The sequence below is a fragment of the Leiobunum rupestre genome, chromosome 8 (assembly GCF_980474605.1).
Source record: "Leiobunum rupestre chromosome 8, qqLeiRupe1.1.hap1, whole genome shotgun sequence".
Taxonomy (NCBI): Eukaryota; Metazoa; Arthropoda; class Arachnida; order Opiliones; family Sclerosomatidae; genus Leiobunum; species Leiobunum rupestre.
The window spans coordinates 26,439,378-26,466,373 of NC_143391.1; the positions used below are offsets into that span (position 1 = coordinate 26,439,378).

The 26,996-nt window shown below is 40.6% G+C and overlaps 1 protein-coding gene across 5 annotated transcripts in view; it reads right to left on the minus strand.

Annotated features, from left to right (window-relative positions):
* The window catches only part of LOC149932931 (toll-like receptor Tollo), a 113,912-nt gene that overhangs the window by 36,039 nt on the left and 50,877 nt on the right, over positions 1-26,996 (minus strand). For 3 of the 5 annotated variants that reach the window (XM_090155187.1, XM_090155186.1, XM_090155190.1), the window contains exon 2: positions 3,830-4,010. The gene's annotated coding sequence lies outside the window, so the exon portion shown is untranslated. Of the gene's footprint in view, positions 1-3,829; positions 4,011-4,129; positions 4,217-4,453; positions 4,479-26,996 lie in introns of those variants that run through there. The other 2 variants (XM_090155189.1, XM_090155188.1) reach the window with 2 other exon arrangements.

The following is a 26,996-nucleotide window of genomic DNA, read 5'->3' on the forward strand; positions in this document are numbered from 1 at the left end:
CCTATCGTAGCTTTATTGATTAAAAACAAAAGCCTACAAACCCAGATTTTACCTAATGGATTAAATCGACGGTACCAAACAAAGCTAACAGTCTGTACACGGAAAGGGAAGGGAAAGTGGCAGACAGCGGACGCCCCTACAGAAATGGACCCAAACCATTAATAATGTAAAACATTTTAATGCATTCGATAAAAAAAATCAACAACGCGAAGACGGAGAGAGAGAAGCTGCGAGGATATCGTTTCTGCGTCGCCAAAGTGTGCGGCCGTAAAATCACGCTTCTTTCCAGAGCTCCCTCCGCTTTAAAAAAATACATATTATAATAACACGATCCTTATTGACATATATCACGGCGAGAGCTTTTATAGTCGGGGACTGTAGAAACGAGAAATATTAAACGGGGAAGCTCGAATCACAATTTCATAGCGCGTACGGAACAACCCGAGGACTATAATAGCATCGAGAACGGGCAGTCATTAATGGACGGGAGTCAAGTTCATAGCCAACAAGGGGTTATTACGGGCAAACCGGCAAAACAAGATAAACAGTTATAAAGGCGGGAGGCGAAAACTGACAGTCGGGACATTGGGCTCGCTATATAACCTCAAACAAAATGACCCCCCACCCCACCTCAATTCGACAAAATGGCCAAAGTGGAGGAGGTTGTCGCTTATATGATAAAAAATATCGTCATGATTAAAGAAGCGACTCCGGGAAGAAAGCGCCTCGAATACGGGGGTATCGAGTTTCCGCCGGAAATAGCCTCTCCAGATGGTCCTTATCGGGCTGGAACTGTACCACGCCGGGTAAAGTACATCGTCCCGTCGCGAGGAAAGGCAATTTGCTCGTCGCTCGATAGGGCAATCCACCTAGTCATTGGAACAAATTCTACACTTCAAATATTACGCGGAGAACGCCGTGGAAACTTTCGAAGCTATTATTAACTCTCCCCGAGACCCGTCTTCATTCCATCATTCGCTCATCATACTTACAACGCGGATATTTATTCCGCACTCCGCTATGGAGGTTTCTTTCCTCCGCGCAGACTCCACCCCGTTCCCCGGCTTCGACCGCGCGTTCAACTAATCGTGCCTCGGACTATAACCTCCACCCTGCCGAAAGTACTCGAGCCACAGACGGAAAAGGGCCGCGAACTCAGCAGCAACAGCGGCGAAGGCATTCTTTGGCCGATTGAGAGAGAGAGCGCGGATCTGCTTAATGATTCAAAGCTCAATTTTCCTCGTATACCACACTCTAGTGGTGGTATTTTGTATAAGTTCGAGGGTCTGAGAAAAAAAGAGAGGATAACCCTCCATCCAGTTCCTCTCGGGTCAAAGTTGGAGAACACGCTGTACTTACGGGGACTCGATACGGATGGAACCAACTAACAGGGTCGAAATTAATTTCGACAAAAGAACTGGAGTAGCGCTTTCGCCAAAGTGGATTCCACGTCCCTCAAAATGATTTGATATTTGCGCGAGGAGGCACCTTCAAATTGTACTTTTTGTGACGAGCCTTTTTACGCGTCGCGGATTGAGGATGAACTTAAGTGATTTTGAGATAAAAGAATCTAGACGACCATTAATTTAACTATCCCCAAATAAAATAAAGAGAACTGTAAACTTTGCGTAATGAGCGCAAATATTTGAGCTATACATTTACATATTCCAACCCGAGATATTTAAAATCTCCAACAAATAATATTTTCCCCGATTTGTTATCGTTATTTGTTGTTATTATAATTAAATTGACAAAATATGAAATATTAATTTTGGTTTAAGGGCATTAAAATAAAAAGAATAAAATATATGTACACGAAATCTGATTCTGGGAAATTTAACGGATAAGTTTGAGCCGCCTTTAATACGGTCGGAGCGAAAATAAGAGAAGATACTCGCGTACAAATTAAGTCATCTCGAACGGGCATCGGGGCAATTACGAGGCTTCCGAAATTACGAGAAGATTTCGGGCAAAGACGGATTTTAATTATTTCCGAGCGCCTCTGGACGAAGAATCGGAGCCCGAGTCGTAACTTCCCTTCGGGAGTCTTCTATGGGAATCCTGAGAGCCAGAGATAGACGAGCCCATCGGACATTAATAGAAAGCCGACCGCTTAAAGTCCAAATAATTAAATTCGAATCTGGCCAACTATATCAGTCGGCGGGAAAATCCCAAAGTTTCGGGCTTAATTGAGTAAGACGTCCGACCAAAAGCGGTGGCGCGTCACTAAAAGGCACGAATCGAGACGAAGAAAAGAACTCGAGGAATTTCACGCGTTACCAGAGATACAGGCAAGCCGTGTCTCGAAGAGTTCAAGCCCCCTTCCTCCGAAACTTTCAACTTTAATAATAATTCAATCACGATAATTTTCACCTGACGCCTAATTATTCGTATTAGAATGTAGAAATAGGACGGGGGATACCTCCCCGAGGCCCATATATCCTTGGCAAATCGATAAAGCGCGGTTTACTGTATACGCGGGCGTTACCAATTCAACGGGGGGGTTCTGTCTATATATAGGGTTGGAGATTCCTATCTCGGACGCCTATGGGTCTCTTAATAGAGCAAATGCAAAGTCAGGCGTTAATTTCGTCGAATAAGTGGGGAACGCGTTCGAAATCCGTCAAGATAGAGAAATTATAGGCGAGACCAACGTTGTTTCCCATCTTAATTCTTGACGTTTATACATTTGCCAGCCTGAGAAAATCACCGTACATTATTATAATTAACGCCTTCGAAGGCGTTACTAATAAAGGTAGAGAAGAGGGTAAGGCGTACCTTAAAATTGATTGCGCGGCGCCGTCACGTCGCGTGTTAAGGCGTGTAGGGAGGTGTACAATGGCCAATTTGGACGGCTAGAGACTTAAGTAAATAAAAGTACGCGATAAAAAAATAGCAGACGACACCGCGACCGAGGCTTCGGGGAAAAGTGTTCGAGCGTAAAATCAATACGAGGCGTAGCGTCGATATACGAAAATGTAAAAACATGTTTTCTCGCCTCCAGGAAAAGAAAGAAACGAGAAAGGTGGAAATCTTTTACTTCTGTTTGTTTATGGAATCCGCCAATCCTATAATCAAAAGTGAGTTTTTAAAAGAACGGGCCTATAATTAAGCTCCGTCGAAAATCACCGAAATAATCGATCCTATGGAAGAGAATCGAATTGATTCGGGGGAGCGTCCGCGGATTGAAGCCAAAGAAGCCGGAATGACAACAAACTCCGATTTAGCCCCCGTTAAACGTCGCTTTAAGGTATAAAGATGAGAGGGGGGAGATGAAATTACGTTTAAAACGTTAAAGACACGTTTTAAAGCAATCAACTTGTCACTTTTTTCAATAACAAAAATTTCGAAGGTTGACATTTGGATTCGGAGGATTGACGGGTGAGCATTTACCGACGATGCCCCCCCCCCCTTTTTTTTCATCCCAAAATTTGAGGGATGCCAAATTTCGAATGAACGAGGAGTGGGATGAATTTGACTTTTTCCTCGCCAGGGTAAAAATCTAAAATATCGTGAACCTCTTAAATTCTTACAATTTGGATTACAACAAACGATAATATTTCACAGTTGTTGTCCAAGTTTGAAATTTGAAAGATCGAAATCAAAGTCCAGATCGATCTAAATTTTTTTTATACAATTAAATTTCACTTTATTTTCAAAATAACCATTTTTTTGAAGGTCGAGATCACCATTTCCAAGTTGGAGATTCACCTAATTTTTGTGATTTTTATTTTTACTAAAAATAACTACTAGCTAATAAACTAAAAATGACGACAATTTGGGCATACCCCTGGCCCCGACGTAGATAATAAATAATCGAATTGCTTACCACACTTCCGCTTAATCAGTTGTCAGCCGGGGTGAAACGTCAATATGGTGGCTCGAGCATCTTGTTTTATATTCCTCTCCTATAGTCGTACGTATCCTACGTTTACGCGTTTGCGTATCCCCTCTACCGGCATTCTTGTCTTTCAGCGTAGAAAGCCAGAAGGGAGAAGCGCAGTTTTCATCTATACCAGAAAGAAGAAGAAAAAAAAGTGGGTACTTTAATAATAGTAGCTTGTGTCTCTCTTCTTTTCTGAAATGTGAAGGACTTTTTAAGTATCATTATGCAGGGGCGACTCCCTACTTTTATCAAATCGAGACTCTCAACTGACAGTCGAGTCCAAGGCGGGGAATGGCGTATAGGGAACGGACGCGAGGGCGACTATGTAGCGTAGACACGGGAGAGTTGGCAAATAACAGAGGATGAATCTACCCCTGGTAATTAGATGATAGTCGTTCTAAATATAAGGAACAAACCCGGCCTTTTTAGACGCTTCGCGTATGGATGAGCGCGACCCCCGTTTTCAGAGACCGACAAAAAAATTCCCCGCTTTTTTGAACACGGTTCTAGATTAAAGTTCCGGAAAGAACAAGAAAATGACTCTATAGAGATGAAAAATATATTTACCCTACCCATGTACGAGTAAGGGCCGGGACCTTATTTTTTCTCTCGAAATAAGCCGGCATCTTCAAATATTAGGAAATATAGGGAGCTTCGTATTAAATTTACATATAATATCGCGCTTTATTCAATTACACTATTACACACGATATACTTTAAATCACATAACGCCTTATTTTTAGCTCGGTTTGTTTATATAGTAGAGTCGAAATTCAGCTTAAAGCGAATATACCAATTGCACAGTTTCTCTCAGTTCGAAACGACAATATCAGCGCCTTTAAACGCGCTAAAACCGGGCATTAATTTTCTTTAAATATTTTCTCTCTGCGTGTGCAAAGCCTAGATTTCGTGCTTTGGGAAAGCGAAAAAACTGCGAACCAAAAATAATATGTTTAAAAAATCATATTGATTTTTTATTCTTTTATTATTAATACCTCAATCTCGGGAAAGAGTTTTTCCTTTAAAAAAGAAAGTGAAAGGGGGCTTTATACCCCACCTACGGGGACGACTTTTGACTTTTTATATACGAGTAGGATGTGGAGGTGCAGTTTGTTTCGAGATATTAAGAAATAAAAAGAGACCGAAAAAAGTGGAAATTTTCACTTTACTGCCAATCTAATTTTCAAATCAATTGGGAATAAGATTATTTTTTGTGCCCTTCTAGTTTCTACACCCCCTTTATTTTTTTCTGTCTTTTCTCGAAGCTTTTTCAACCGTTAAACAATAGGAATTCGGGGGGGCATAAAGGAACCTAATTGGGTATAGGAAAAAAATAACTCGGTGAAAGCTGGGCTCTTTACTTAAAACATTCCGAAAAATCGCGAAAGAAAAACGCAAATTATTAATTCAACGGAATTAAAATACGCTTAGAAACGAAAGCCCTCATTTAATTCCAATCTTCCGTAAACCGTGGTCTAAGTTAATAAACATCAAATATTCAGCGCCATACTTTGAAAAAAAATCTTTAAAGATGCTTAGCTACGCTATTTGGCGGTGTCCTTTGAAATGATTAAAACTTTTGTCATCAAACAAAAGGAAATATTTCAAGCAGAAACAATTTCTATTGGTTGAATTTCGCGTCGCAATGACGCAATCAGTCTTCTAAAACGCGATAAAGCACGCCACAAGGAATGATAATAAACAGGAAATTAAACGTTCTAATTAGCATTAATAATTGTTGCAAATTACGCGAGAATTTAGGCCAAGGAAATACACGCGCAAATAGCTTATACGCTATACGAATGATCCCTGGTGAATATTCCTGAAACTACATAACGACTCGACTAATCAATATGCTTAACAAAATAGTTTACTAGGAAATATTTCCCGTTTAATATTGAAATTGGTACTTTATCTCAGGGTTGGCAAAAAACCGGCTTTTTTAAAAATTGAAAAATCCAGTATGGTTAAATCCGGCTGTAACCGGTGGTTTAAACCGGTTAAAACCATTAATAAAAAATGATCAAATTGCTTATATCAAGCCCTCATTGCTCAAATTTCCCGATTTAAAAATTACGTTTTTGCGCGTGACAGTACCTTTACATTGTGAGGTATAGCAGACTTATTTACCCGCTTTTATACCCTAACATGGCAGCGTATTTTCACGCGCAAAATTAATTTGCTTATATGTTAGCTCTCATTACTTGCGACAAAAAGTGAAGGTTAAGTTTTGTCAATGTTTCTAATTAATTTCTCAATTTTTTTTATAAAAAAAAAGTGGTTTTAACCATGGATTTTATTTGGTGGTTAAAACCAGCTTAAACCAGGGTGGTTTAATCCAGTCTGGCTGGCTCTTGCCAACCTTGCTTTATCTATTAACGTTTATGAAGATAAATATTTCTTCAGTTGAAATGAAAAATTTAGCTAGAAAATATGGTAAATATTTCAACAAACTTTAAGGGCAAAGGAGTTGGTATCTACCAAGGCTGCAACTTGTTTTACATTGAACGGTTTTAAATTTAAAAATATTTTTAGCTCAAATTGATATTTATATTTCTCAATTTGAAAATGATATACTTGAAATTGGTTTTCTAGATTTTGCGCTTTCAAAATAATAAAATATTTCATTAAAATAAAAGAGTTCGTGTTTTTGCATTGAAAAAGCATGGTTTGAAACTTCAAAACAGTAAAATATTTAATTAAAAAAGCACGCTTCGAAACAGAGTGTTTTCTCTTTCTCATTTAGTGTATAGAAATCCAAAACCTGTAAAAATCTTAATATTTTTACCTCTAACAAGACAGAGGAAACATTAGATATTAAAAAAGGTGAATCGCGTGTAGAAGCAGATCCCGAATTAAAGGCTTATCAAAGAAAACGTTACATTTGACTATAGTTGAAGTATACGCGCAAAGAACGGAAAAATATAATAAAGAACGTTACAAACGAGCTTTTCAACAAATGTTCAAAACGAGAAGAGGGAATAATCCCTGAGCGATGACTTCAAAGAGAGAAAAAAATTATAACGCGAACTATTTTTGGCATTTCCAGTAGCTCTGCCAACAAACTACAAACCTTGCTATTGAAATATCTTAGGACGGAAAGAAAATTTTAACTTATCCAGCGTTACTTGAGTCTACTGTTAAGGCTAAAAAAAGGATAGAGTGTTTATCACTACACTGTCAAATGACGGGTTCATCACGCTACGTTTTTAAAGCTACAATTAGCAGCTCGGTCGTTTAACTCCCACTTGCAGCGACTTTTACCGGGGAATTTAAAATTACTAAATTTACAGTAACGAAAGTATGACGGTAAATTAAAATACAGAAGACGCCAAAAAATAATACGGCACGAAAAAATTCGCGGAGAACAGAAGTCAAAATTTGCATATTTCTTAGCGGGGAAAAAGGTTGAAATATTAGTCTAGACATATTGTTATATTCGCGAAGAATTCTTTAAAAAATTACAACGAAATTTCTCTCCTTTGTTTCTATGTAGTTTCTCCGCGGAAGATAAAGTATTACCCGTAGAGAACGCGGGTTTATCCAAAAACGTTAATAATTTAAAAAATAAACCTCTCACGTATTCGGCTGGGTAAAAAAGAAACGAGGGACAAATTAGAGCTTTTGTACCTTCGGAAACGCCTACGTAGTGTGTGTAATGGCTGTACCGATTCGCGAGTCTGATGCCGGCTATCTGTATTCGTCGAAGGCGCGGCTTCCCAAAGGTCAGGAGGTCAAACCATACCCATCTTCCCCGAGTATTAAATATAATATTTACCGGTATATAATCGTCATTAAAATTCTAGTTTGCTTAAAATTACCAAAAAGGGGGGAGGGGATACTTTAAGGGAGTCGAAGTCCGACTTCGCTCGATGATTGGGTATTTTGAACTAGCTTTCCAAAATGAAGTTGGCCTTTTAAAAATCGAAGAAAAATATACGGCGGAGACCCCGTCGCGACTTCTCTTCGCGTATAAGTAGCGGAATACGTATGGCTATGAAAGCTTAACGGGGCGTCGCGAGAAACGTTCAAAAATCGAATGCAAATGTACGTGGGAATAGAGCGAATTTGCATAATTAATTAGCGCACCGAAGAAGGACGGTTATTTATGGTTTACCCCTTTCTGATAGAGAAAGAGAGAGAACCAATGAAGCTTATACCCCCCCCCCCCCCCCCGGGAGAGAGAGGCGAAAAAGGAGAGAGGCGAAAAAGTATGAAGGTGGAGGGGGATAGAATAAAATGAGGATGCATGAAGCGAAGGGCCAACAACGTGACTCGATTCCCCAAACTGGGCACGTTCGGAATTATAGTCGATCCCGTCACTCTCACCAGACACCGCTATCGAAAGCGGAGGGAACCCGAGTTCAAACGGGTAACGAGTGTCGAGTAACGTGGATATGCCCAATAGGCACGTTCGACGGGGGAAAAAAGGAGCCGGTCTATAGTAGTCGCGGGGGCTCGGCGGAAAAGCTGGAAACAATGTCCGAGGCGAGCGAGCAACCTGCCAGCTGAGTTCGCGAATGGAGCGGCCCGCGAAACGGTAGCTCCCTACTTCTTCTTCGTTAGCGGCCCGAGTAGTCGTAAAAAAGCTCGAGCCGTATACGTTTTTGGCTGGACGACCTTGTCTAGCTTCTTCCATTCGCCATAATATAACGCGCTTATCCGAACGTTTATTTTTATCGGCGATTGGGGAGATTCTCCCGGATCCGACGTCGTCCGAGACCGGAGAGCCTCGTATAAAACGCGCTTTTAACACTGGTCATCGTATAGGGTTGACTTCGGCTGACGTTCGTATAAGCCCATATCGCGCGCGCGACGGGAGCGTTTTAAAACCCAAAGAGCTCGAGGACGATATTTCGGGAGGGGTGTTCGGATTTTCACAGGCGGATCGCGTCGTCGACCTCTCTCCCTTTTCGACAATTTCGCGTATCCCCCCCGTACAGAGTCCATAAACATACAAACAAGATACGCAAAGTGCACGCCAGATAACACGACGATATCGGAAGCGGAAAATAATAAAGAAGTCAATGGTTGGATCGATATTTTTCGTTATTTCCGTCTTTCCGCCATAAATATATTCCTATCGGATAATATTTTTGTCGTTGTTTAGATAAGTAAATAACCGCTTATATTAGAAAAATTACCTTGCCATTATTACTTTCAATAAAGTTAATGTACCACGTATATTTTGATTTATTGTAATACGCGGTTAATTTACAAACTTAAATTTCTTATTTAAATATTTGCCTCACTACTTCACAAATAAATGTCTTTAATTTAAAAAAAAACGAATAAAAAGTGGAGAAGCTTAACGCTTGAAAAATAACCGTACGTGTTTCGAATTACTCCTGGTAGTCGACTCTCCGAAAAGTCTAGGTGAATTGCGGGACTGTAATTTTACAGGGAGAAAACAGGGATATATAAAGTATATATTTATCTTTATAAACCATTCCAAGGTGTCCCGTAAGCGGTATACCGCGTATCGTTCTCCACCGTTTTTTTATAATCCCGAGATTTTAACCTCGAGGGAGGGCGCTTTTTTTTCTTTTCCCACTTTCAAGTATAAAAAAACTTGAGGCAATAAAATCGAAGTTTATGGGAGTTTTATTCGCGGCGCGAGGACGGAATTGGCAACTTTTCTTTACGGTACAGTCAATCCCCCAGTTCTAAACTTCCTCGGTGGCGTCTTTGCGGGTTCACCCAACGCGAGCTCGCTCTTCGCGGAATCCTGTAGGTCAAACTAAAAGCTAACCGCGTTTTTATTACCCTCGCGAAAGAAATTTGTGAAGGTAAGGGAGTCTGATGGAACGTAAAACCGAAGCTTTTAGTAGTGTTTCGTGAAAACAGTATTAATTTTTAAACAGAAAAATATCCCCTAACACGCGTGTTTTTTTTTCTTTTAAAAAAAACTTTCCAACGCGATGCTGTTAAGTTCGAAGGGAAGGTTGGACCGTAGGGGTTATTCTGGAAGCTTAAAAGTTATCCGATACTTTGAAACAAAGGCAGTTTGATGGGTTAAGTTTACGACGTATAACAGTCTCTATATCGGGTCGAACTCTTCGGGAATCCCTTATCTATCTCCCACGTACCGAATTATTACATACCGAAAAAGGACGGGTGTGCTTTTTTTTTTCTTCTCTATACCCTAAAGCGGGCTTTTCCGAAATTGGTAGCCTTAGATATTTTTAAGGACAGCAAATAGAACTTTGAAAAGTCGGCTTCTCCCGGAGGTTTTAAGGAACTTCCGTAAACAAAAAATAGCGTTGCCAATAAATGTCTCTAGAAAAGACTTTACTTAAGGTAAAAAAAAATAAGTAATAAATAAAATTCCAAAACCTTTATCGGAACCAAAAGGGTAAACTGAGGTATACGGAATGCAGTTTTAAAACCCAGTTTAAATCGGTTTGAACGCCAGTTTTAGCCAATAAAATAGAGATAAACTAGACACGAAATCCACTTTCAAGCGATTAAGTGACAGGGTTTATACAACATTTGGAAAATTAAATTCCCTGATATTTCCAGGTTTTCTCCTGGAAATTTCCCTGATATTTCCAGGTGCTAAAGCACCGTATGTTTTCGTTTAATCGAAAAATATTATATATAATTATTGAGGCACTTCCAGACTCAAACGAATTTCCCTGATATATCCAGGTTTTGGTTAAATATTTAAAATTTAAATATAGTGTAACTAACCCTATGCATTAAAATACTGCATAAAGTAAAATCAAACCACTTTTGCATAGTAAAAATTAAAAGAACATTTTATTTAAAATGCTGGTCACGACTAGTTTCGCTTACCGTTCGGTAGCATCATCAGGTGTGTGAGTGAAAGCGAAACTCGGTTACAATTTCCACAAAGGTCCAAATAATTATTTGGACCTTTGTGGAAATTGTAACCGAGTTTCGCTTTCACTCACACACCTGATGATGCTACCGAACGGTAAGCGAAACTAGTCGTGACCAGCATTTTAAATAAAATGTTCTTTTAATTTTTACTATGCAAAAGTGGTTTGATTTTACTTTATTCAGTATTTAAAATTTCCCTGATATTTCCAGGTTTTCCAGGTTCTCCAGGTTTGTATGAACCCTGAGTGACCGTGGCTTAAGTTTCAGTAGACTTATATTTCAATAAGTAATTGAAAATTTCCCAATCAGTACTTCTCTTTAATCAGTCAATGGCCCCGAGCAACTTACGGACCTTAAAACTTTGCGAAAAAAGCATTTCGATATATAGTTAAATTTATCGCCTTACGTATATGTTTGTTTAAAGAAAACCTTCTCAAAATATAGAGCGTGTATAAGCTTCCAGCCTCTAACGACTTTCATCGAGCAATTTTGGAGCGCGCTCTATTAGTCTCTCTCTCAGGACATATCAAATTCAGCGGGACAAATTATTCACGGGGGGTTTGCGAGCCTTATAACCTTATTTTTCATTATCCAGCAGCGCTATATAAATATGAACTTTGCGTTTTCTTCGATATATATGATATTTTCTCATTATACCGTTGTTTGAGAAACTTATTAGCGCGTCGCGAAATGTCAATAAGAGGCGTATATATATAAAGGGAGGGGGGGGGTATAAACCCGCCATTTCCAAAAGTTTTAATCTTTTCCTAATTAAAGTGTATGTTGAAATATATCCAGCACGGCGCACGGTTGCTGGCTCATTCTAACTCTTAAATATATCCAGCGCACGCTGGCGCCTTTTATTAAAATATTCCCCCTATTATTAACGTCTTATTATTGCGCGACTCCCCAATATAAATAATCTCATACCTTATTCATATTTTCTTCGTCCGTGTGTAAACCAACTAGCGGAAACTCGCCTCTATTTCCGGTTGCGGGGTCTACGCCAATTGGATCACGAGAGGCCATTTTACGAATTACCGCGTGTAGGGGCCAAGCCGCTATGGCCGTGGAAACTCCTTCGTCCGTCGAGTATACGATTTGATTAAGCGTATCGTATCGTGGAGCAATGACAATTAGGAATGTCGTGTTCGAGAGGCAATGCTCGCGGAATTCTAATTAGAGCCCAGTTATAGTCGCGCGCTTTTTAACAAAAGAGACTTCATTATACGGACGCACCAACTGCGGCTTTTACCGCCCGATACTCACAAAAGGAACTAAAAGAAGACATTTTTAGTCACTCCCCTTTCTTGTTTTTTTTTATATATATATTAATATGGTATACACGAGTTACCGGCGTAGATGCGGTTTGTTTCGGAGAGATTCAACCCGCAGCGGGGCTTGTTTTAGCTAGCATTACCCCGGGTCTGGTCGCGGCACAAAAACAAAAACTGGAATTTCCGCGCATTCATATTTGGGAGTGAAAATGCCATTATCTTTGGGGATAAAGGCGTCTGATCTTTTCTATATTCTCCGGGAACGATTTTTGCGAGCGTTGAGACGGAATGTCGCGTTCAAAGCCCGTATACCTTTGCCGCTTTAACCTTTGGGAATTCAATTAAATACGGTTAACACGGTGGAATGTCCGTCCCAATTAATCCGGGGAAACGCGCGGGGCCTAATAAAGCGGCCTTTGACTCATTTACGCCGTTCGCGTCACTCACAGCGATGCCGAACCTCGCTTTCCGTCGCGCGTGTTTTTGTCGGAAATAAGCGGCTCAGCGGGCGCTGCCAAGTTCGCCTCGTCGTCGGTATAGGGCGATCCCTTTCCTTAAAGGGAATTCCCCCCTCCGGGCGCTCGGCCCGTAAATATGCAAATGAACTGCCAATGTTCTAAGTAATTGCGACCCCCGCTGTGGGTTAGGAATAAAAATGGCCCTTTCCGCCGCCGGAGTCACACGCCAGGTGGCATCGCGTAACGAATCTCTTACGTAATTGCGCTTGTATTATAATAAACGTAATCCCGATTCGCCTCTATCTCCGGCATCGCGAAAGAACCACACCTTTACTTCGGGGTGGATGCCTGAGCCATGGACTAATTAATATATACACAGGGACGGTCCGCATAGGAAATTTAGCGGCTAGCGATTGCTAAATGTGCCCTCGAGCGGCGATTGTGCGAACTAACGACAAACTGAGTCAAGGGGGATGAAAACGGGAGGAAAGGTTTAAGGGAACAAAAAAAAACAGTCGCCTTGCCGGCGATGTTGTAAGCTCCACATGCGTTTGGTAAATGAATTCATTTATATTAACAATTAAATTGATTGATATTAATTTTTCGGCCCATACATTCGAGACGTTATTCTCAATTTCTCCAGACAAAAAGAAAATTAAAAAAGTGGATTTAAGTGATTCCGATAATGGTAAATGAAAGATTTTTTGGACAAGGCTTAGAAAAAGATGAACAGGAAAGGTATAAAGAAATCTTTCGTGTGTTCTTTATGACAATACTTCGAATCACTTTTACACGAAGGGTAAACACACAGCTTTTTCCTCATGATTAATTTGTAAAACTACTTAAATAAATTAAAGCTCCTAAATCATACACCTTATTCAAATGAACGAAAAAAACCGTTTGTTTTTCAAATCATAAGCAGACGCCAACTCGATAGACTCCAAGACTTGCAGATAGAGGGCAGCATCGTTTTTCCGTTTGATGACGTTTTGACTCGGCTAACTTTTGCTTAAGGGGGGAGGAAAAGAGGGAACAGCATTAACAAGACTTAGTCGCCGATTTTATGAGAGAGTAGCGTTGTGCGGACCGTCCCTGTGTATACATTAATTAGTCCATGCCTGAGCTCTTCTTCCCTATCCTTTCACTCGACACTAAGCCTCGGCTCTATCTTATCTACCCACTACCTCTTCTTAATCCGTATTTAAAAGGAGCGCAATCCCACCCTACCTTTTTTTAGTATTCAATGAAGAAAAGCCGTAACCTTTAACGCGGCGGGTTAGCCTTTACACTTGACCTTTGATTGAAATGCCTTTGTGTTTAGGTAATGACACCGCGGCGAAAGGAGGACAAGGAGGGGAGTATTTCGGACACGATGTTTATGTCCAATATTCGCGAGCACGTATACGCCAGCCAGAGTGTATTGTTGTCTTTCGCGACGACGAGCGACGAATAACGCGCGCGTACGGGACAAGCAGTGATACTTTGTTTTGAAGTGTTTTGTTTGGTTGGCTCCCGTGGGAGCGAGCGCGGGACACGATAGAACGACGACCTATCCCCCCTCAACCCATATCTGGCCTCCTCGCGCGTACATAGATAGGCTTCAATGGATAAACTATCTCTCTCGACAGTAATGTGACGAGTATTCGACGTGTCAAATCTTTTCCCTCTCGACCATGCCCTATGCAGTCACAAGCGTTATTATTTTAGCGACGTTATGTTTGTTTCGTTATTCTTATAGGCCCCTTGATACATTCCAAATTACGTGATACGTCCTACGCGATAATACCAACGCTTTTGAGCAATATACGCGTTATTAGCAAAGCTTTTAAGCAATATTATTAAGTTTTTGAACGCTTAAAGGGAGAATGACAGAAGCTAGAGCTATGTTAGAAACGTTTGTAGACCATTGGAGCGAAATCCCATTCGTCCGAATGTACCATTCAACCGAATTCCAATCGACCGAAAACCGCGTGACGATAATATATCTAATTTGGACTAAATATTTATTATTTCGTACCGACGTGTATTTTTAGACCTTTTTCCCTTGAAATTTGATATTTTCCGTGTTTAATTTTGGAAAATAACATTGATAAGACCCGACGTGAAATAGTTTGCTACCATATCTAACCTAACCCCAACCTAACCCAACCCAACCCAACCCAACCCAACCTGAACTAACCTAACCTAACCTATCCCAACCTGAACTAACCTAACCCAACCCAAAATAACCTAACCCAACCCAACCCAACATGAACTAACCTAACCTGAACTAACCTACCCGAAGTGAAAACGAACCAGATTTAAATTTCCCATTCAACTGAATCCCGCCATGTTGGGCTATAAACGAAAATACTTTTCGGTTCAATTGGATTCGGTCCAATAGTATACAACCGTTAAAAAATAGTCTTAGCGGATGACCTTTCGATTTATTTTCTACTCCCATTAAGACTTATCACCGACACGTTATGTAAAAGAAACAATTGAGAGCAAAAAATAAACTATAATTTAGTGGGAATTTTGGGAGATTTTGACACTTTTTAACTATTGGTTGACGCGGTGTAAAAACGTTTTAGTACATTTTAGTCGGTTTTGTACTGCACATGACCTATGGTAATTTATTCCTAACAATTGCACGGATTGTCACCAAAATCATCGGCTACTTTAACACTACGTTAGAAATTTTAAAGTATTTAGACAAAATGTAAAATAGTATAAAGCGCATTCAGTGCCAAAATGTTTTCGACTTTAAAAATGACCTTTAGAAAACTTAATCAGGGTTCTTACAACTATTGAACCCAATTTCCCTGACATTTTCAGATTTTTCCGAGGATATTTCCTTGAATTTTCCAGATGCAAGGGCACCTAATATTTTAAGATAATGATCTTAGGATTTCGCAAAGACTTATCTAGTGTAACTCTGTCTTTGATACCTTAACCAATCTTTTCATGAAGAGGTATAGGGTTACTCATTTGTCAATGAAACTAACTTGGTTCCATATTAATAAATTTGCCATAAGTAATAAAATCAATCATTTAATAATAAAAACTTTTTAATGTAAATTTTTACTCTTTCCCTGATTTTTAACAAAAAATTTTAATTTCCCTGATATTTCTGTCGCCAATCTAATTCCCTGATTTTCCCCGGATTTCCAGATCTGTATTAGCCCTGTAAATATCGGTTTTCAAAAACATCAAAAAATGAGGATAGCATCAAAGGACGCGAGTCAATTCTGTCAAAAACAGATTCTCGAGGAGGGTCTCGACGGGTTTTAAAAGGGCAATTTTGTTTATCCCGTCCGCGGGTAGGCTACGGACCCTCCAAAACCAGAATGTAGCGCGGTATAGGACGGAACGGTGTACAAAACCTGGCGTATAGAATCCAATTATATTCTATTCGAAAAAAGGTTTAAGTATATTCAACTCGAACATGGAGGAGACAAGGAGGGAAATAAGAATGGCCGCGGAAGAATGGAACGCGGAGAGCGAGTCTGCGGGGTTTTAGCATATCTAAAAGGGGGACACCCTCCGAGATCTTATACAAGTCGGCGGACAATAGCGAGGCTAGAAAACTATTCCGCGGCATTCCTTAGAATGTTAACAATGGGAAATAATGGGCCCTGCGAGACGTTTAAAAAAAGCGAGAGAAAAAAGTGTTCCCGCCGAAAAAGTATATAAACAAGTTGCCTAGAGGAAAATTACGCACTTTTGAGATCAAAGCGAAATTGGTCAGTTTTGTTTCAATTCCTAAGGAGGCACTTCATAATACAAATACGCCTACTGAGGATTGAAAAAGAGAGTAATTCACGTATTTACACAGGGCTGTTCACTTAACGTGTGGCTGGCTGCGTTTTAAGGTGAAAGGTTTATGATTGAAAACACTTTATTAGGCAGAGATAGAGCACAGCGTCACATACTGAGCGCTTAGAAAATTTCATAATCAGCTAGGCTAATACCCAAGGCACCACGTTCGGCCTAAGTCATCAAGCGACTTAATCAAACGCGTATCAAAACTATATGGTTAAACTCTTTTGCGTATAGAATTAATCCCAACAAATATAAGTACAGTGACCTCACTCACACATGACTGCTCAAAATATGTCAAATTTTAAATTAGTTGCAAATTTAAGGTTTCAACTCAAAAACCTTCGTTAAATACAATATAAGTATATTAAGACTTGGGAATTTGTAGCAACCAATTTTAGCCAGTTCTTTAAATATAATTTTGTTTTGTAGTTCCCCAGATTTTGTTTTTAGATTTACAATTAAAAATATCTGGGGAACTACAAAACAAAATTATATTTAAATAACTGGCTAAAATTGGTTGCTACAAATTAAACTCCATTATATTTTTGTTTCGGCAAAACAATGTATATCTGAATAATCTGACTAGATTATGTTTTGGTCAAACGAAGTAGCACTTTATCATGGGAATATTGCAATTTCTGTACGTATGGGACTAGGGAATGTTTTGTTTTGGCAATACAATATAATTCTCACGTAATGGAATTTGCCAGGAAAAAAAGCGATTTTATTACTATTTCCTAAGGACATTATAATTACCTAATTAACAATCAAATATTAAGAGCCCCATTTGGTTTTCTATCAAATATTACTGAGTTAATTTAACTAAAAACTTTAATTTATGCTCCCCCGTTTGATTAGTCGTGGTATTTTAAATTGAAATATTAAGTAGTTCAAACAATTTAAAAAACATACGAAAATATTCGTGTATAAATAATAAAAATAAATTCTACAAAATTAATTAGTATTCCTCAATAAATATAGATCAGCATAACCCTACGAACCCCCCCCCCCCCAAAAAAATAGTTGATATTTACCAAGCGTTTGTAAATTATTAATCTGCGTAAGAAATCTCATTACAGCTTACACACGTCGTCACGCTCGCACATGCTAGAGAAACTGCAGCTACAAGTAAAGGTGCTGCTGAGTTAATTTTTAATAAATAAAAGTAAATTAATATTATTAAAAAACCAAGAAGATGGCCCCTCCCAACTGATGCTAAGTGAACTCCTCGCATATACCACTAGATGAATCTATGTTAAATTAAAAGGCTAATTGATACCTCGCTGATCAAAAAATAATAAATTACCAAACAAATATATAATATCAACGAGAACTAATAGCTGTTTTCGTTTAATGAATCTTGCAAAAATCAGGGTGACCACAGAATATTTTAAAATCCTTTAAAGGAATTATAGGAAATTTATCAGTGAAATATAGAAAAATATAGGAAGAAAGTTGGGAGAAAAACAGGAAAAAATAGAAGAAAATTAATTATACAATAAGAGAAAACAATTGTAAAAATTGTTTAAAAGGGGTATAACCTTCAAAATGAAGTGGATAACTGATAGAAATAGTCGAAAACTATCGCCTAACAGTGTTGGAAATAAGCATCTTTAAAAACTAGGACGTTTTAAAGACTTCTAAGGGTAAAATATCAAATATTTTAATTTCTTCAGACATTTGAGTTAAAATATATGATATTATAGGAAATTTAATGAAATTATAGGAGAAAAAAGGAAGGACGTTAAATTATAGGAAAAAATGGGAAATATAGGAACTGTGGTCACCCTGAAAAATAAAAACGAACCAACCATCCAGCTATTCTTGGTAAAGCTATAATTTTTGATCTCAAAAGTAAAAATTAAATGTTCCTGTTGCTGGCCCGCTGGGTCGTCATTCGAGGTTCTGTCTCAGTCTGTATTGTAAGGCACCCCGCGGAATAATCCGAAACGACGGGGGCACTGGTTCGGTCTTCCTGAATAAGGGATACCTCGAGAGCCCGCAAATAAAGAAAGAGCCCGGCCGAAAGGGAACCCCAGACAACATCTTGCGCCGCTAAATAATGGAGAGCTGGGAAAACATGTCCGGACTCGTTAGGCTCCGAAAAAAGAGATCCCTTTCCGTCCGGCTACATCGTCCACTTCGAGGTGTCCCGTTTCACTTCGCCACATTTTTACGGGATAAATTCAATATTGGGTTTTCAGCGAAACTTTACGAAATAAGAGCCGCCCTAGTAAAAACTAGGCGCTTCCGCTGAACTAGTAAGATTTGAGTCTACGTAATAGCTCGGACGAAACATATGGTCAAGCCGGATGAAATCCATTCTACTTGCAGTATACGTACGTCACTCGGCGACCAATAAGCTCTAACGAAGCGTATCGATAATATTTAAAGAAAGCTCTCGTATATAGGGGGCGATTGTGGTCGGGCGCGCCTGAATGAGCCGGGCGCGCTTTGTCCACGACGACTCGGACAAAAAGGAGAATCGGCCAATCGAAGCGGAAAACATCCCTTTAAAAGGAAAGCGCCAGTAACTTAATCCTCTCATCATCCAGCGGGGAATTCATCCGCGTACGGAAAAAGAGGGAACAAAAAAAGATGGATTTTTCAAACTGACGAAAAGGGCCAATTACCAATTGTCAAAACTAGTTCTCGGGGAACCTCAAAACGTCTCGAATAACAGGCATTGAAATGCTTATTAGGGAGATCGCCTATAACAACCCATAACTAGAAACTCCGGCGAATCGTAAAAAACACAATGAAACGTTTTTCTTTCTTTTTTCTCCCCTCGCGGTTCTCTGGCCACTGGACAACTCACGTACGATTTGATCGTTTATGAATGGAAGAGACCGCTCGACTGCTTTTCAAAAGATGGCCGCGAAAACATCCTTCGAAAAACTCTGGCTTCGTCATCGCCTTCCTTTGTGCCGGGCCTTCCCCCAGTTCGCTTTGACGCGTACAAAACCTCGGCTCCGAATTCCCCGCACCACGACGTACACGCGGTACGTGAGCTCCTCTTCGCGACCGATTTAGAATATGTCACCCCGCATTGAAAAGAGAAGCCCAGCTGCAATCTCTTACGATTCCAATGACGGATACAACAACGCACCTTTTGCTAAGCGGGAACAACCGTCGCGACCCGCTACTATCAGCTAAGGCGGGGACAAATTGAAGTCCGCGTTTTACAGTCAGTCCCGCGATACCGGGTTACCAGCGCCCTAAAAAAAATAGACGGTGACGAGCTGAAAAATAGCGAGAGAAGTTTGGTTTGTACAAGTTGGAGCCTCGTTTTTTTCCGCCGATGTAAACGAATACAATGGAACTAATCGGCCGGGTCGCGACAACAACACGATATACTTCTGCTTGTACTTCCCATTTCTAAGCGTATTCCACAATCTACATTTTGGGGAGAGAGAAGAAGAGAGGGGAGGACATCGAGGACCCTTCTCGCGACCCCTCTTGCCTCAAAAAACTGGCGTGTCGTATCGGGACTTCGAAAAATGTTCCCTACTTAACCTAGCGTCCCGCGAAAGGGATCCTCGATAAAACTCCGGCGACAATCGAAGCGGTCGCGACTGGACGATTACTTTTAGGAATGTCCCCCCTCTTTTTTCCTCTCACGCGCGACGCTTCGTTTACCATTCAATAAACGCCATATCAAATATCGGGTCCAGGATAGTAAAAATCTATCGAAGGAGGCCGGGGTCTCTAGGAGTGGCTCTTTCGCGAATGGGAAGCTCGCGGGGACACGGCGACCGCCACGCATCCTTTACATGGAATCTAAAATACCCCTCATCGTATTCAATTCCACGGAAGAATGAGGGGAAGCCGCAGCGAGCTCTTAAGAAACGTCCACTATGACGGAAACAAGATGGCCAGGTCACGTGCAAATACAGCGGGGTTCATTTCAATGGTCAATTTAAATAATTAATAAAATAATAAGGATCGTTGGTGTAAATTCCAGACTGCTTCCACCCAGAGATTAATTAAACACAGGGATATACCGCTCCAGCTTAAAACGAGGGGTCGGACATTTACCAAAATCCCGTACACTTTGTCTAAAATCGCAAAATCTTTTAACTCTCTCTATGGTAAATTAACATTGAAATCCCAAAATCACTTCAAAAAGTAATGATAAAATCACCAAAATCTCTACGAAATCCCGAAATCCCGTACAAAATAATGGCAAGTGTCCGACCCCTCGGCTTAAAACTACATTATGTAGCGGAAAAGATTGTTGTAAACCCTCTATCGGTGGAAATCGGCAAATAAACGGAAGTCCCCATTGCGCATGCGCGAAATGGGTGTCAAACTAGTAGCGAGTTGGAGACACATTTTGAACCAAGGCTTAGTGACACCCCGTTCTTTTCATTTAAATAATTGGGTGAAATCTTAATTAATATACTCTTAGACTACAAATTTCAGTAATTAAGTTCTTACCATTGACTCGGTTGTTTAAATTGCTTGGTTCTGGATACAAATGTATGATCGCTAAACATTTTTAGTTTCAATTGCTACGACGGAGAATTATCATCCCTACGTTTACCTCTCTTTCCCTAGATCCCCTCTAGAGGTCGGGGATGGTTAACTTTTATTCAATAGATAAAGCTCTCAAAATTATTCGTAAAATGTTTTGATCAAGTAATTTATATTTATATATTATCCGATAAATGTTTTGATAAATTTGTAAAATTAATCGGGAAAACGACGTTTTTTTCGATAAAAAGCTCAAATTTTATGAATAATACATGTTTTTTAATCATTTTCCGAAATATTAACCGGTAAATTTCTTTGTTTACATTTTTTCCCCGAAAAAAATCAATTTAAACATGGATAATGATTAACCGTCCCCGACCTCTAATCCACTTATCGCGAATGCGCTTTAGTCATTTCCGTTTGGGCGCCGATTTCACCAATAAAGGTTTCATAGCAATCATTTCCGCGTTTTTGCTTCTGTGAGATATCCCTGTGTTTAATTATTTCAAGTCCCACCCATTGTTTAGGCATTACATTTACTAGTTTATTAATTATGATAATTAAAATCTTTGGAAATTTTACGCGCATTTACGCAAATACTTATCTAATATTGCGCGGTTTTTTCCTGTGGTTCTAATATACATAAATATATAACCTTCAACCTGTATGAAAAACGCGCGGGTAAAAATGCCCCCGTAAGCTGGCATCGTCAAAAAAAACCATCATGAATGCGAGGCACAAAAAAAATCCAGTTTTTGAAATAGGACTCTTCTTTTCCGTAAAGGACTTATAAAATAGGGGAATTTCGCGGTAAGAGACGAGTCCGAAAAGCGAGTTAGATGACAGTTGGGCGAAAGGCCCCGAAACGCGAAAGTCCTCGGCGTCGCGCCCCCCTCGAAGCCTTTGACTGAACTGTCATCTAACCACATAAATTATTACGAATAAAAGAGAGAAGACGGAGGAAATATTTTGTCCAACACTATATAACATTAATACCGGGGAAGGAAAGTACGCCTTATCCGAGAAGAATCCAATATTTTTGGCGATCATTCGCCGCCGAGAAGAACCTTCACGGGGATTAAATTCGAAACCGGCGGATTTTGGAATAATAACAATGCCGGATCTGGCCGTACTTTATATCCTGGCGGAGTATTCCCGAGGCCCCCTTTTCAGGATCGTACATTTCTTATTATACGTCTGACGCGGTGCCTTATATAATGGTTTATTTTCGCAATGCCCCGAAAACTGTATAAGAGGCTAGGCGCATTTGCATAATAGCCGAGGCCATGCCAACGACCAACCAATGCCCGCCTCCTCCATTTGGCCGAATGAAAAACGGAATGATCTAAGAAAGAACGTCGAACCGACAAAAAGAGAAGAAAAAAAACACGTATAAAAATAAAGAGAAGCTAGAAAAGCGCCGTTCTTGTAAATTGTCCGCGACAGCTTTCATAACACTCGGCGTTTTCGGCTCGAATCCGTGCCGTGTTTTTATTCCTAATCGACAATGATGAGAAAGGTACGACTATAAAGGGCGGCTCCGCGTGTATAAAAAGCTTTTCCGTCACCAGTCGTTTAATATTACCCTCTCGTCGTAATGGTTGCAAAAATGTTCAAGGTGAAGCTGGCCGCGGAATCCTCGATAAGTACTTTTTGTTATTCTTCGTCGAACCGGATGACCCTTTTAGAGAGAGTACACGCGGGCCATGAGCAACAACAATTCATTATGTACAAATCGAATTGTATCGCGTGCCATTTTGTTGGTCGCGACATACTTTCGAAAAGATATCGATCCAAATCCGAAATACAAATTTAAGTCATATACTTTCTCTTCAGTTAACTTTATTACAGCGTTGCCACAGCTTTTTCACAATCAAATTCCCTGAACTTTCCAGATTTTCCCTGACTTATTTTGTGCCAAGATTTTATATTTCTTAACCTATATTTTAGTAAAAGTTTCCTATTTGCAACCGAAATTAAATTCCCTGATTTTTAGACTAATTTTTAAAATTCCCTGATTTGTATACCCATATTCAAATTCCCTGACTTTTCCAAGAATTCCAGGTACCGTGGCAACCCCGTATTATTTAAAAAATTAAAGTATCGAAATCATTGGCATTGATATATATCATTTCAGAAATTCATTCCTTTCAAATTCGACGTAAGAAACTGAAAAATTAGGAGCTGGAACGTCACGAAAAAAGAACGTATTTATATGCCAACGGAAGTTTTTGGCGATTGAGCTCGCCCCAATCTCTCTCTTTTCAAAGTTCTCTTCATTCCGGCTCTTCGGCGGTGGTGTATAATCAGATACGGAATCGATCGTTCGAGAGCAAATACAACTATCCGGCTCGATTGAGCGTGTTTAAAGAGAAGCATTGTAGGCCAACGAACGAGGAAAATGAAGCGAAAGAGAAAATCGCCAAATCGCATAAAATCCGGAGAGAGCAGAGCTCCCAGGATGAAGCGGACTGGGCGGCCGACGGGAGTGGATTTTCAATGTTACTAAATGAATCCTTATTTGGCGGTATTCCATCATCCAGTCTCTCTCTCTCTCTCTCTCTCGCTTTCTCGTCCTTCGCTAAATTACCGCGCCGCCGTTCGTATGTTGCAGAGAGCGCGCGCTCTCTTTTTACATGCCTACCTATGCGTTTTATATTGATTCGGGCGAGAGCGGCGGGGGAGGCTGGATTGGTGTGTATCCATTTGCAACCGTTTTGCCAGAAAACCCCATCCATTAGAAGAGGAAACAGCTCCCCCCCCCCCCCCCCCCGATCGAACGCCACCCCGCCTTTCCGCACGCTGCTCGATATACGCTTGACCACACCCAAAAACCAAGACAAACTCTCGCTCTTCTCACGCGTTCTTCCGTACGACTTTTACCAAAAACGTCTACCATCTCTGGAACGAGACTCTCCATTCCACCGACTATATACAAATCCGAACGGATCTCTATACACCGAGACACTAGGAATACAAAGAGGAGAGATACGACCGGGTGTTGGACTAGCAAATTGCTCTCGTCCCCGCACGCGCGACGCCGACGATATTAGCTCGCTTTGAATACGCGGTGCCACGCGCCCTTGACGGAAGTGTCAGTTAATAGGCGACCATCTATTAGGCTTATATACATCCCTCGACATTCTCTTTCATATCTACGCGCGTTCGAGGTTCGTTGTTTGTCTTTGATTCAATCAGAGCTCTACAAAGCTACGTGTGTATTCAGCGACTCGTACGCGGAGCTCGTAATGACGAGGTTCGGATACAACTTTACAAGCGTCAAAATCGATATTCAAATAAATATTAGGTTCCCTACAGCGTTTAATGGCTCAAACGGAAGAGCCGTATTCGCCATTCTCGATAATATTTAGAGCGCATTAACTTTTGCCGGATGGGCTTTCGTTTTTCGCTTCAATTGGAACAGCTATTCGGGCGAAAATGCTACGTTCAAAAACCATTTACCATACACGAAAGGAATTTCGAGTGAATTTGAAACCGCCTTTTACCGTATTTTTCTACGGGTTTTTTTTTTCATATTCAGCGGAGCCACGGTAAAGGATACTTTATAATGGACTTAAACGGCGTGCATTTGAGGGGGGGCGAGGCTTATAGGGGCCACCCACCCACTATAGCGGAAATGCGGAAAAGAAAATAACACGGGGATTCTTGATATCCATTAGGTAAAACGGTAGAAAGTTTTGGCATAAGGCCGCGACGTAGTAGACCAACAGCGGGTACGCGAAATGGAAGGAAGGAAAAACAATTTTGTCGGAACATAAGCTCGAATCTCCGAACGACGCGGAACACAATTTTGTTATTTTCCGCCGCTTTGGAAGCCATTAAGAGTTCTAAGTATAGAGGGCGCTTCGATACAGGTGTAAGCTCATTAGTGACACGTAATTTTTCGATAAACCGTAAGTATAGCCGCGCCAGAATGATTCATAAAAGAAAGAAAAAAACAAACCCGTAATTTTCTATCGGAGTACATTATTGCGATTAATAAATTTCGGGGGCGTTAATGCCCCCGTTGCGCCGGTAGCGTTAGGATCGAACGGGGCCAGACCATTATTATAGATTACGGACTACCAGCCACGTTCGAGTATTAGCGCCAACCGTTTTGCCTAAACAGAGGAACCGATTACGTCCATACTTAAGTAGACTTACCTAATGGGGGAAAACTGGAGGCTGGATGTGACCAATGTTGAGCGATTGTACCCAAATTCGAGCGGTATTTACAACAACCTCTAGGGATAACTTGGTAATAAAAAGTAAAAAGAATCTAGTATCTCGTAGTATCGAATGTAATGTCAACTAAGCCTCGCCTCAGTTGACCCAAGACGACGAGAAAACGTACTTATAACGGAGCGGAGCTATAAACATATTAGGCTTTAATAGAAAACCGAATATCGCGGGAAGTCGTGACGCGTTTTTTGGAGCGCCCAAATTTCCCCCTCGCGTTCCTAGGAGCGCGCAACACGCGAAAACTCAAGATGGCGTGGAAACCGGAGAGCGGTTTTTGCGGGGTGATTCCGCCAGAGGGGGTTGGCTGCGTGGTTGGTTGGCGTAAGAACGTGATTGCCTCACGCGACATAGAGACACGAAGGAGGCCCCGGACAAGAGCGGAGAACGACACCGAGACGGAATAAGGAGGCAAAAGCGATAAATTTTCTAGACACCCTTTCGCGCGCAATCTACATTTCGCCTAGACTGGCTCTTCGTTACGTCCCATCGAACTTAAAGGTTCCTACCAATAACCCTGCCTTAAAATCCAACTTGCCTCCCATTCGTTTAGTTTTCATATTTCTATACGCTCAGTCGGCCATTCGCGACTACATAGCACCCGATAAACAAAGGTCTAGGCAACCCCTCTACGCGCGCTAAGGGAGTAGCGGAAGGGTATATGACAGAGCGGCAGAACTACCCCCCGCACCCCGAGGCCCTATCAGCGACTTCCCGTTTCCTCCCGGCTAGAACGCTTTCCCGGCGAGCTCAGGTGTACTTTACCAAAGCCGACTTAAAGGGGCGACGAAGGGGACGAAGGAAGATAGAAAGGCGACTGAGTGAAAAGGAGCGGCAGAAACCTTTCAATATCGTTTTCGCCGCAATCCCTTCCTCCGACTCCGAAATCGTAGACTCGATACATTTATAAACGGGCGAAGGAGAAGCTATATAAGGAGACGGGGAGAAGGACCCCTTACTTTTTAAATGGAGGAATAGGCCACCGAGTTATACATAGGCGTATCAACAAAAATGGAGACGTAATATACCGCTAGCAGAAAGTATCCGCTCCTTCTTCGGAGAGGCACGCGCGCTTACTTGCCATTTTACGTATACCGAGGATATACGTATTAAAGTGAGGATCTCTATTTCCCGGGAAAGGGTATAAAGGGAAGAAGGGAAAAAAAGAGTAGCTCTAGCGGCAGAAAAAGGAACGAATGTGTCGGAGTGAGACCTCTCCAATCTACTCGGGCCGCGGCTAGATTTATAATGCGAGAGGAGAAAAGAGAAGGCGTCAGAGATGAAAGTTGACGGCGATACCCCCGAGAAGTGGTCGATTTAGAGACCAGTTGAATATCCATCATACGAACGCTTTTTTCCAGCTCGACTGCTTCTAGCGAATAATTATACCGCGCCAAATATCCAAGTGTTAGGTAATTGATATCAAGTTTTATGGCGTCGGATTCATCTATTGAGCCTGTGGTACGGGCTAAAAATACGCTACACGAATCGAATAGGTTATTAATGATTTCGTAACAACCTTAGACTCATTCTTCGCCGTCAAAAATATCACCGATTCCGTATTTCATTACAGACCTGATTTAAAATCACCGAGAATTTTAGCATTTTTCTGTCAGTTTAACAGGATGTCCAAGGAAAGGCTTTGAAAATTTTATAGGCGAATTATAGGAATTTTAGAGGCGAATTATAGGAAAATATAGGAAACTAAATAGGCCAATTATAGGAAAATATAGGAAATCATAAAATAGGCGAATTATAGGAAAATATAGGACACTAAATAGTAAAATAAAGAAAAAATAATAAAGGAATTATTGCATATCTGTATACTTTTGACTCGAATCACCTAGAATATTGATAATTTTTGGTACACAGCTTTCTTGCATTATAGAATCACTTAGCGGATTTACAAAGCCCGTACATTTCAGGATTTTTTTCGAAAGTGGCAGTGTTTTAAGACACGTACAAAAAAAGTTCTTACATTTCCAAAAGACCGGGAAATTATAGGTTAAT